The 12,585-nt window shown below is 65.4% G+C and overlaps 1 protein-coding gene across 4 annotated transcripts in view; it reads right to left on the reverse strand.

The window, feature by feature from the left end:
* The window catches only part of IL11RA (interleukin 11 receptor subunit alpha), a 65,538-nt gene extending 59,323 nt beyond the window's left edge, over positions 1-6,215 (reverse strand). The window contains exon 1 of one of the 4 annotated variants that reach the window (XM_037902723.2): positions 5,908-6,215. The gene's annotated coding sequence lies outside the window, so the exon portion shown is untranslated. The remainder of the gene's footprint in view (positions 1-5,907) is intronic. The other 3 variants (XM_037902717.2, XM_037902720.2, XM_037902718.2) reach the window with 3 other exon arrangements.
* Positions 6,216-12,585: the final 6,370 nt, after the last annotated feature.

Raw genomic sequence — 12,585 nt, forward strand, 5'->3', positions numbered from 1 at the left:
AGGGCAGACCCAGGGCTTTTATGGGTAAATGCCGAGATGCCCCAACTGGACCAGCCTGGGAGGAGCGTGACGGGAACGTTCTGCGCTGCATCCTCTGCCTGGGAACGTGCCCACCCGGGCCCCCCGGCCCTGCTGGTCACTCAGAACAGCGCTGTTCTCCCCATCTGCCACCCCTCAGCGGCGGGCTCGCCACGTCCCCAGCTTGGCGTCCAAGTCCTTTTGCTCTTGCTAATTGTGCAGAAAACACAACTCGTCTCAATTGCTCTTTTTTAAAAGCAGAAAAAAGTATAACTGGGTTTGAAAGAGAACTAGACAAGTTCCTGGAGGACAGGTCCTATGAGCCAAGATGGTCAGGGACACAACCCTGTGCCCTGGGTGTCCCTACACCTCTGACTGCCAGACCTTGCCAGAAGCTGGGAGTGGACGACAGGGGATGGATCACTTGATGATTACCGGTTCTGTTCATTCCCTCTGGGGCACCTGGCACTGGTCACTGTCGGCAGACAGGACACCGGGCTGGATGGACCTTTGGTCTGACCCAGTCTGGCCCTTCTTGTTTCTATTCTCTTCCCCCCCCTCACAGGACAGGGACTTAAATAACTTTTTAAATAACATCTGAACTGAGACAACCTGTGTGGGGAGTTTGAGCCCCAGAGCTGCAGAAAGCTCTGGGTGAGTCAAAGCAGGGGTTACCTGAACACAGGAATACCATTCCATGGACTTCAGTGGGAGCCGGCCAGGCCTGTACCCAGTCCCCTCTCCCACCAGTGCCCCACTTAGGAGGAATATGGCATACTCCTAGAACTGACCACATGCGATACATGCGTACAGGGGACATTTCTGTCTAACCCAGTCAGGCGGTTGTAGGTTTGTACCCTAAGCTATAGATTTGGTACCCCTGACACACGTCACTATCCTCACTATTCAGGGTTTGAGTCCCTCTAATCTCTTGGCAGGAGCGATATCTTGTGGCAGTGAGTTCCATGGGTTCATCACAAGTTACTTAGAAACACATTGTCCTGGGCCGGTTTTGAATTTGTTGCTTTTCAGTTTTGCTGAAAGTTGCCTTGTGCCCGTGTTACAAGACAGGGTAGAAAGAAACGCTCAGTGACTCGCTCCTCCCTTCACACTCTGTACCCATCCACAGCACTCCTTGCTCAGTGTGATAGCCCGGATCTTTGCCAGCTCTCCTCTTACAGCAGTCTCTCCAGGCCTGCAATCATTTTTACTAGCCTGTTTCTATTTCTGCTCTATCCTGTCTGAGAGGAGGGGACCAGAACTGAACACGCTCTCCCATGTAAGGGCATCCCACTGCTTTATAGGGTAGGGCCACCATAGTTTCAGCTTCATTCTCCAGCCCTCTCTTAGTGGGGCCTCACAACTTGCCAGCGTTTTTGCCCACTGCTGCACACATCACCGAGCGGCCCACAACGATGCCTGGATGTTTCTCCCGAGCAGGTACAGTCAATGGAACCCAGGACTGTGTGCGATCGCTTGAAAACGCCCTTCCAACCGGTCTCCTAGCACTTGCCCACGCTTAGCTTAACCAGCCGTCACACTGCCCAGGCACCTCTCAAGCTCCCCACGCAGCCTTGTCTAGAGCCGACCTCACTGCAGTTCCCGCTGCGGTCAACGGGCGCCTTTCGGCTGCCGGCAGCGACGGCTAGGCCAGGCCACCAGCGAAACAACGGTCCGACATGGGCACATTTTCCCACTTTCGTGAGTGCCGGGGGGGGAAGAGACGGAAACGTGGCTGGGGGGGTCAGAGCTTCGGTGAGTGAGAACCTGGGCTCACCACGTCAATGACAAGGGCAAAGGCGGGAGTGCTGCAGCTCTTCCCACAGAAGCGCTGGTAAAACTCGATTCCTTTTATTATTTGGAGCATCGCAGTCACACGAGGCGCTGTACAAAGGCAGAAGAAAGAGACGGCCCCTGCCCCAAGGAGCTTGTGTGTCGCGCTGCGGAGAAAAGAGGTTTCAGAGCCCATCTCAGAGTGGTCACACTGTTTGGAGGGGAAGGGGGCCAATTTTTGCATCCCTCTTCCCGTGTCCCCTGTTCACCTCGGAGCAGGCTGCTTGGAAAACAGGGAGTGTTCCCCACAGCAATATTCTGAAGAAACCAACCGTTTTCTTTGAAAACCAAACACCGCCGGGCTTTTAACAATGGAACGAGCTTTGGTTTTGCATCAAAAAAATGAAAGTTACAAATGAAATGAAAATTTTCACCAAAAGGGTTTTTTTGGGTGGTTGATTTTACAAACAACACAAAAACAGATGGAAAATGTTCAAACTATTGTCACTCTCATTACGAAAACATCACAACTTTGAAAACTCTCTAAAACCAGCCCAGCAATCCCCTGGAGAGCATGGAGCCACTATGTATTTCTGGGTTTGGGCAGAGACGCCAGCCGGCTCATGGCCCGTTGTACTAGGTGTTTGGGGCAGTCCCTGTCTACACCCCAATTCCTGGCCCATGTCTCTGGAATGGACAGAGCCCAAACCCTGAGATCCAGACATGCCCCGAATCCACACCCAGCTCAGACACCTCTCTGGAAAAAAAAAAAGAAAAGAAAAAGGGAAGCACCAAGCTGGGGCAGATGGAAACAAGGGAATTTCCTGTCCCATGAGTGCAGTCTCTAGCCAGCCAGTTCCCCTGAGAGGGATTTTCCTTTAGTGGAACAGAACACGGGGGAAATCACTGCAGGGGGGAGGGCTAATGCATGTGCACCCCCACGTGGGTCCAGGTCCGTGCGTGCTCACGGGCGTACACCCCCCGACCTGGGTCCGTGCATTCGCACATGTGTACACCACGATTAGACTTTAGACAAGTTTCTGATGTGACATTTATAAACAGCTACTCTCAATCCAAGCAGCCTTCATCCCAACCAAGGCCCAATGCCCCCCAGGCCCCATCACACCAGCGTGGGCCCCCCCGTCTTGCCAGCGCTGTACATAACGTGGTTCTGTCGGGTCGCTGAGGGGGCTGCCTTGAGAACCGCGTCACGAAATGATTGAGCCGGTGTAGCCAACACCTGGGCTCATTCAGAGCTGCCACCTACTCCGCAGGCCCCAGCCAGAGCACAACACACGTCCTCGCCCCCACAGCCCCGAGCTCACACCGCACCCCGTCCACTGCTTGGGACACCCAGCCACCAGCTGGGGACAGGGACAGCGCACTTATGAGTCAGAGCCACCGGCAGCTCCCTCCGTGGGTCTGCGTCTCCTGCCGTGACGTGGGAGCCATTCCCCACTGCAGCGCTTCCCCGCGGGGATGGAAGGCTAGGGGGTGGGGCACTAAACTGGCACCCTAACAAACCTGGATTCAGTTCCCTGCTTCGCCGCAGACTTCCTGCCTGACCCTGGGCAAGTCACTTAATCTGCTGTGTGCCTCGGCTCCCGTCCGTACAACGGGGGCACTGCCCTGCCTGTGGGTCAATACACCAGCGACAGGGAGGCGGTCAGACGCTCTAGCGACTAGGGCTGCACGGGTATGCGGAGAGAGGCGCATCCATCACACGAGCAGCGTAACCATCCACGTGCACAGAGAGACGCGGCAGCTGTCAGCCAGCTGCATACGGGCACCCATGGGGAAGGGATCCGGGGCGTCCTGCCCCATTGAGAGAGATGGGGGCCCGCACCGATGCACTCAGGGAGATGGGAGCGTGCCCCTACCCGGCGGGCGCGCACACAGAGGTGGCTATGAGCGCCCTGTATCACAGTGCCGCTGATCCATTCCTCCTGTAGGGGGCAGTCCCACCCCACACACTCACCAGGCACTAGGCCGAAGACTCCCATTCTAGTGCCCGTGACTAATGCCCAGGGACATTCAGGTTTGGGCAGGGTCTAGGGAGGGGGAGCCCCCAGGCTCCAACGTACCTGACGTCTCCCAGTGGGAACCCAGGAGCTGGGCTCAGTTACAGTGGACGCCTAGGCTAGGCAGCCGGCCTGGCTGGGCCCTTTGCTCCGCAGCCCTGCGACGCTCTGGGGGACCCGTTCCCCACGCAGCCGGGCTCTCTGCCTGGGCCGGGCACAGACAGCGGAGCTGCCAGGCACGGCTGGGCCCCGGGATGTCCTGCAGCAGAAGGGCCACGGAGGCTGTAAACTGAGCCCAGGGGCTTCCGATAAGCCCGGCAGCAGCAACGGGGAACCGGGGCTGGTCCAAGTTTCTCGGAGCTCGGAGTCTCCATCGGCATGAGTCACTCGCTCATCTCACCCAGCCAGCGCCGTGCAGGCCAAACGCCCTTCCCCCGTGCCCGCACTGAGCCCAGGGACTTCACCCGCCAGGGAAAAAGCGGCTTATCAGAGCTCATCTGCACGTCAGGTTTTCCCCCTTTGGTGTCTGCAAGAGTGAAGAGCTGGGGCCAGCTGGGCAGAGCGGGCAAAGGTGGAGGAAGGGCTGGGTCTGCTTCCCACCCCTGGCTGTGCCAATGTCCCTCAATGCTGAGCCACGACCCCCTACTATTCCAGTGCCAGGCTCCCCACCACCACAGAGCTCCACCAGTGCCCCCCAAATCCCGACCCAGCCCCCTTCCCTGCCATTCCAGTGCCAGGCTCCCCCCCCCCCCACAGAGCTTCTCCAGTGCCCCCCAAATCCCGACCCGGCCCCCTTCCCCTGCTATTTCAGTGCCAGGCTCCCCCCCCCCCCCACAGAGCTCCACCAGTACCCCCCAAATCCTGATCCCAGTCCCCTTCCCCTGCTATTCCAGTGCCAGGCTCCCCCCCCCACAGAGCTTCTCCAGTGCCCCCCAAATCCCGACCCGGCCCCCTTCCCCTGCTATTCCAGGGCCAGGCTCCCCCCCCTCCCCACAGAGCTCCACGAGTGCCCCCCACTCCGCCGGCTCCCGTTTGAGATGACCCCCAGCCCTGCGGGGTTCAGGGTGCACTGCAGAGACCCTGCCCCCCTCGCCCTGGTCCCGGCCTGACCCCCCTCAAGGTAGCCACCTCGCAACGGCAGGTGGGCCAAAGCAAAGGGCTGGCTGGAGTGTCCCTCTGCACCCAGCGGCCCCCACTCCAGGGCGGATCGGCGCCGGCCAGCCCTGCAGTGACCTGCGCTCGCATCGACCCACGCTGGGTGCAGACACGGAGCGGGGCCAGCCCCGTCCAGAGCCCAGCCCGGTCCCCGCCAGCCCGCGGTGCAGTAGCCAGCTGGCCAGCAAGGAGGCGGCCCCGAGCACTGGATCCACTGGCCCCTGGGCTTCCCACTGCACCCAGCAGCGACCGGGACAAGCCCCCAGGCACCGAGTGAAGGAGTCTGGTGTCTACGAACCCTTCGAGAGCGAAACTCGACCCCAGCCCCCATCGCGAGCCGCAGGCGGCCCTGACCCCAAACACTGGGGCCGGGCAGGGCCGGGTCAGCTCCAGACCCACAAGCGGCACCTTGCAGGCTTGTCCCTGGGACGGGTCTGACCAGCCCGGAGCCGCGGGGAGCCTGGCTGCCAGACCGCCCCAGGGACCGGCTGCCCGGCCCCCCCGGCGCTGTCCGGGCAGCCGGCACCGCTAGGGCAATGGCCGCGGGGAGGCCGGAATGCCCCGGCCAGCAGGGGCAGGCGCTGCACGCAGGGACCGGAGGGGCACAGAGCGAGCTGGGGCCGGGCCGGGGGCTTCTCAGCCGGTGCATCGCTCGTGTCCCCAACGGGCCCGTCCGTCTGTCCAGAGCCGCCAGGGGACCCCCGGCCAGACGCGCACGGACCGCGCTGGGGGTTGGGGGACACGCTGGGGCCGGTTGTCCCGGGGAGGACGAGTGGGGGAGCCCCGCACCCCGCTCCAGCCCCCACCGCAAACGGGCCGGGAGAGGGGGGGTGGGATCCGGCAGCGCACGGTCCCTGGTGGCTGCTCCCCGCAGAGCTCCCCGCAGGAGCCCCGCTCTGCGCCCATCCCGGCGGCGTCTGGGCTCCCCGCTCTCTCTTACCTTCCCCGCTGTTACCGGGCTGCGAGCTGCATGGTGGCCGGCCGGCCCTCGGGCGCGCCCTGCTCCCCGCTCCGCTCCGCGGCTCTCACTGGGCGCAGCGACCCTCCGCCGAGCCCCGGCGCGCTGCGCCCCTCGCCATGGCGCGGCCCCAGCCGGGCTGCCCGAGCCTCCCGCCCGGCACGTCGGAGCAGGCGCTGGCCGGCGGCGGGGGCTCCCGCGGCCCAATTGGAGAATCCCCCTGCCAATCCGGGGCCAGGGCTCCCGGGCGCTTCCTGTCTGGGCGGCGGGGCCGGGCCCTGCGGGGGGCCGGCCGGGAGGAGGCTTTGCGCTCTCGGGAGCGCACGGCGTGGGCAGGGCGCCGGGCTCCCCCTGCCTGCCCCCGGGACCCGCCTGGCGCCGGCCCCCGGACCTGCCCCCTCACGCTGCCCCACAACCACGGGGGCGGCCAGCGCCGGCCCCCAAACGCCCGGCCTCACCCCGACTGCGGGGTCACCGCCCCCCTAGGGTCTGCGCAGCGGGCAGGGCAGGAGGGCAGGCCCGGGGCCGCCTCTCCCCGGAGGAGCGATGCGGAAGGGACTGGCTCTGTACTGAGCCCGCCCGGGGACCTGAGGCGAGTCCCCTGCTCCGTGCCTCAGTTTCCCCACCCGTGCCCCATGGGCAGAGTGTTCCTGACGGGAGCTGCTGGGAAGAAGCAAAATCAATATGGTTTTTCAGAATAAAGTTTTTTCTTTTTCTTTGAAAAGTTTCGCCAAAACTTTCACAACTTCCCCCTGCCCCCATTTTCCTTTTGTTGGGCAAAATCCCACTTTTCCTCTCCTTTTGTCAAACTTTAAAAACTTTCCACAGGAAAAGGTGCGGGGAACACACGCAAGATGAGTGTTCCACCACATTTTAAAACCGGGCGCGGGGGTGTTGGCTGGTTTTGGTTTGGTTGGAAATTACAAGGGAAATGATTTGTTTGACGTGAAAAAAAATCCAGTTATCAAATCCCCATTTTCCAATTAAAAAAATATTCAACAAAAAAGTTTTGAGCAGTGACGCCCCGAGCCACGTCCCAGCGACGCCCCGAGCCACGTCCCAGCCACGTCCGAGCGACACCCCGAGCCACATCCCAGCGACGCCCTGAGCCACGTCCCAGCCACATCCCAGCGACACCCCGAGCCATGTCCCATGTTGAACACAGGGCCCAGGAGTGGGTGTGCCCCTGTGCTGGCCCACCAGGGCGGCCCTACAATAACAACCCCGGGGGTGCCCCTGTGCCAGCCCACCAGGGCGGCCCTACAATAACAACCCCGGGGGTGCCCCTGTGCCAGCCCACCAGGGCAGCCCTACAGTAACAACCCCAGGTGTGCCCCTGTGCCAGCCCTCCAGGGCAGCCCTACAGTAACAACCCCGGGGGTGCCCCTGTGCCAACCTATGAGGTCGGCCCTACAGTAACAACCCCAGGTGTGCCCCTGTGCCAGCCCACCAGGGCAGCCCTACAGTAACAACCCCGGGGGTGCCCCTGTGCCGGCCCACCAGGGCGGCCCTACAGTAACAACCCCCGGGGTGCCCCTGTGCCAGCCCACCAGGGCGGCCCTACAATAACAACCCCGGGGGTGCCCCTGTGCTGGCCCACCAGGGCGGCCCTACAATAACAACCCCGGGGGTGCCCCTGTGCCAGCCCACCAGGGCGGCCCTACAATAACAACCCGGGGGTGCCCCTGTGCCAGCCCACCAGGGCGGCCCTACAGTAACAACCCCGGGGGTGCCCCTGTGCCGGCCCACCAGGGCAGCCCTACAGTAACAACCCCAGGTGTGCCCCTGTGCCAGCCCTCCAGGGCAGCCCTACAGTAACAACCCCGGGGGTGCCCCTGTGCCAACCTACGAGGTCGGCCCTACAGTAACAACCCCAGGTGTGCCCCTGTGCCAGCCCACCAGGGCAGCCCTACAGTAACAACCCCGGGGGTGCCCCTGTGCCGGCCCACCAGGGCGGCCCTACAGTAACAACCCCAGGGGTGCCCCTGTGCCGGCCCACCAGGGCGGCCCTACAATAACAACCCCGGGGGTGCCCCTGTGCCGGCCCACCAGGGCAGCCCTACAATAACAACCCCGGGGGTGCCCCTGTGCCGGCCCACCAGGGCAGCCTACAGTAACAACCCCAGGGGTGCCCCTGTGCCGGCCCACCAGGGCGGCCCTACAATAACAACCCCGGGGGTGCCCCTGTGCCGGCCCACCAGGGCGGCCCTACAATAACAACCCCGGGGGTGCCCCTGTGCCGGCCCACCAGGGCAGCCCTACAATAACAACCCCGGGGGTGCCCCTGTGCCAGCCCACCAGGGCAGCCCTACAGTAACAACCCCAGGGGTGCCCCTGTGCCGGCCCACCAGGGCAGCCCTACAATAACAACCCCGGGCGTGCCCCTGTGCCAGCCCACCAGGGCGGCCCTACAGTAACAACCCCGGGGGTGCCTCTGTGCCGGCCCACCAGGGCGGCCCTACAGTAACAACCCCGGGGGTGCCCCTGTGCCAGCCCACCGGGGCGGCCCCATAATAACAAACCAGCGTGCAGAGAGCAGCACTAACGAGGAATTGTGCAATAACCAGCCATCCCTGCAGCCGTACAATCCCAAGCGGCGTGGGTGTCTCTGGGTACGTGTGCGCTGTGATAAAACACCCGCCGCTGGCCCCGTGCCCAGCCCCACAGCACCAGCGCTGGTCAGGTCTGCGTGTTACGGTGTAACAGTCCCTGCCAGCCTGCCTGGGATCAGCCTCCCGCCCGGGGGAGGGGAGCTGCGTTCGGCTGCGGAGGTCACGGAGGAGTGCTGAAGTGTGGGGGCGGGGACGAGAGGCTGCAGCTCTGCCAAGGGCCCTGGCAGCAGGCGAGTTGATGTCTGCCAGACGCCTCGCTGGAGCAGGGATCCACTGGGTGCAAATGGCTCGATGTACCTGCCACCCCCAGGAGGGGCCTATTCACCCGCCGCAGCCCGGCTGGAGGAGACGGTGTTAAACCCAGCAAGGCCGGACACCAGCAGAGCCCACTCCCTCCCGGTGCCATGACCAAGGGGGGATCCGAACCGGTGCCCCGATGGCACTGGCAGCAGGTCCTCCGTGAGGGGCCCTCGGCCCGGCACTTGCCAGCCTCACGGAGGAGTTCCCAGACACGCTCCAGGGCCATTGGGGCAGGGGAGGGACCGCACAGGGGGTAGTGGGGCGATGGGGTGGGAGTGAGCTGTGCTGGTCTGAGTCGTTAGCGTCACCGGTAATTACTGTGCTGGGGGGATCCGGGGGTTGGGGCGGGCGCACCTCACATCACCAAACACAACAGGCTTCAACTCCCCCTTTCACGCCCTCCCAAGACACAGAAACCCGGAGGCCAGGAGCCTTCCTGGGAAGCGGCTGCCGAGCGAAGGAGGCTGGGGAAGGGGCTGCGGCTCCCCCTGCTCTGTGGGCCCCCCAGCGTGCCAGGCTGCCAGTGACGAGCAGGTGGGGAGTAGACACAGCTGGGGCCACACCACAGCGCGCTGGGCACGGCCGGGCTTCCTCTGTGCTGACGAGCCGGGCACGCGGAACGGGAATCCAGAACTGCAGCGGTTCTAGCCCCGGGGGCTTTACCCCCCACATGGAAGAGGAGAGAGACAGCAGGGTTAGGGCACATGAAACTGAGGGGGGCTATTAGCTAGAGCTAGGCATGACAGGCACGGGCAAGCTTCCCTCCCCCAGCTCTGCTAGTGCCCCTCAATCCCGACCCGCAGCCCCCTGCGACCCCAGCACTGGGCCCCCCACCCCCCCAGCTCTGCTAGTGCCCCTCACTCCCGACCTCCAGCCCCCGGCGACCCCAGCACTGGGCCCCCCACCCCCACAGCTCTGCTACTGCCCCTCAATCCCGACCCGCAGCCCCCTGCGACCCCAGCACTGGGCCCCCCACCCCCCCAGCTCTGCTAGTGCCCCTCACTCCCGACCCGCAGCCCCCTGCGACCCCAGCACTGGGCCCCCCACCCCCACAGCTCTGCTACTGCCCCTCACACCCGACCCGCAGCCCCCGGCGACCCCAGCACTGGGCCCCCACCCCCACAGCTCTGCTAGTGCCCCTCACTCCCGACCTCCAGCCCCCGGCGACCCCAGCACTGGGCCCCCCACCCCCACAGCTCTGCTAGTGCCCCTCAATCCCGACCCGCAGCCCCCTGCGACCCCAGCACTGGGCCCCCCCCCCCCCCCAGCTCTGCTAGTGCCCCTCACTCCCGACCCGCAGCCCCCTGCGACCCCAGCACTGGGCCCCCACCCCCACAGCTCTGCGCTGCCCCTCACTCCCGACCCGCCGCCCCCGGCGACCCCAGCACTGGGCCCCCCACCCCCACAGCTCTGCTAGTGCCCCTCACTCCCGACCTCCAGCCCCCGGCGACCCCAACACTGGGCCCCCCACCCCCACAGCTCTGCGCTGCCCCTCAATCCCGACCCGCAGCCCCCTGCGACCCCAGCACTGGGCCCCCCACCCCCACAGCTCTGCTAGTGCCCCTCACTCCCGACCCGCAGCCCCCTGCGACCCCAGCACTGGGCCCCCCACCCCCACAGCTCTGCTAGTGCCCCTCACTCCCGACCCGCAGCCCCCTGCGACCCCAGCACTGGGCCCCCACCCCCACAGCTCTGCGCTGCCCCTCACTCCCGACCCGCCGCCCCCGGCGACCCCAGCACTGGGCCCCCCACCCCCACAGCTCTGCTACTGCCCCTCACTCCCGACCTCCAGCCCCCGGCGACCCCAGCACTGGGCCCCCCACCCCCCCCAGCTCTGCTAGTGCCCCTCACTCCCGACCCACAGCCCCCGGCGACCCCAGCACTGGGCCCCCCACCCCCACAGCTCTGCTAGTGCCCCTCACTCCCGACCCACAGCCCCCTGCGACCCCAGCACTGGGCCCCCCACCCCCACAGCTCTGCTACTGCCCCTCACTCCCGACCCACAGCCCCCTGCGACCCCAGCACTGGGCCCCCCACCCCCACAGCTCTGCTAGTGCCCCTCACTCCCGACGCGCAGCCCCCGGCGACCCCAGCACTGGGCCCCCCACCCCCACAGCTCTGCTAGTGCCCCTCACTCCCGACCCACAGCCCCCTGCGACCCCAGCACTGGGCCCCCACCCCCACAGCTCTGCTACTGCCCCTCACTCCCGACCCACAGCCCCCTGCGACCCCAGCACTGGGCCCCCCACCCCCCCAGCTCTGCTAGTGCCCCTCACTCCCGACCCACAGCCCCCGGCGACCCCAGCACTGGGCCCCCCACCCCCACAGCTCTGCTACTGCCCCTCACTCCCGACCTCCAGCCCCCGGCGACCCCAGCACTGGGCCCCCCACCCCCACAGCTCTGCTACTGCCCCTCACTCCCGACCTCCAGCCCCCGGCGACCCCAGCACTGGGCCCCCCACCCCCCCAGCTCTGCTAGTGCCCCTCACTCCCGACCCACAGCCCCCGGCGACCCCAGCACTGGGCCCCCCACCCCCACAGCTCTGCTAGTGCCCCTCACTCCCGACCCACAGCCCCCTGCGACCCCAGCACTGGGCCCCCCACCCCCACAGCTCTGCTACTGCCCCTCACTCCTGACCCACAGCCCCCTGCGACCCCAGCACTGGGCCCCCCACCCCCCCAGCTCTGCTAGTGCCCCTCACTCCCGACGCGCAGCCCCCGGCGACCCCAGCACTGGGCCCCCCACCCCCACAGCTCTGCTAGTGCCCCTCACTCCCGACCCGCAGCCCCCGGCAACCCCAGCCCTGGCCTTCCCCCTACCCAAGCTCTGCTGGTGCCCCTCAGTCCTTGAAGTCAGTGGGAGTTGAGGGCTCAGCATTATGCAGGGTCAGGCCCCCTGAGAGGAAAGGAGCCCCAGATCACTGCAGTGAGAGGTGGCAGAGGGTGGGCGGGGGCTGGCTGGCAGCCCCAGCGGCCCTGGGCACAGCAATGACTCCACCTCCCGCAGCTGGCCCTGGCTGGCAAACAGCTCCCATGTTCGGGTCGGGCGGTTTCCGCAGCGCGTTAGGAGGCACCTGCTGGGTGAGCCCAGCAGAGAGGGGGGAGCGGGAGTGCAAGGCAGCTGCCTCAGGAGAGGATCTGCAGGAGCCCAGTCCCCTTGGCGGAGAAGGGGCAGACCTAGGCCCACAAAACCTCCCAGTTGCCCCAGCCTCCTCTGGCCCTGCTCCTGGAAGGGGCCAGAGCCCCAGGTTGGGAAACTGCTACCAGCCGGATAAGAACCACGGTGCTCAGGGCAGGGTACCCTCCGGCAGTGCAGGAGCGGAGCAAAGCGGATCGAGAGAGATGCCTCTGTCGGCAGGCTGGGCCAGGGGAAGGGCTGCCCGGGAGCAGAGCCAGCTGCCCCCTGGGACTGGGGTCTGGAGTGGTGAAGGTGCCAGGGAGGCAGTACTTGTAGGTGATACATTCGAGGACGGGCCAGCTGCAGAGTGTACGGAGGTAAATGGGTGGCTGAGACGAAGGCAGGGACCCACTGAGGCCAACACTCGCAGGTCACACACAGGTGCTGGGGGTCTGCCGGGCGTCCTGCAGGAGGCGCTCTGAAGCTCAGAGGCATGGATGTATTAGGGTGCCAAGCTTGCGGCATGAAATTGCCAGGGACTGACAGGGCATCGGGGCAGGATCGCTGGGACCCCCCAGGACAAATCCCAAGAGGCACAGACCTTGGGCTGGCGTTGGGGCCAGCGGTGGG

The sequence above is a fragment of the Chelonia mydas genome, chromosome 5, assembly GCF_015237465.2.
Source record: "Chelonia mydas isolate rCheMyd1 chromosome 5, rCheMyd1.pri.v2, whole genome shotgun sequence".
Taxonomy (NCBI): Eukaryota; Metazoa; Chordata; order Testudines; family Cheloniidae; genus Chelonia; species Chelonia mydas.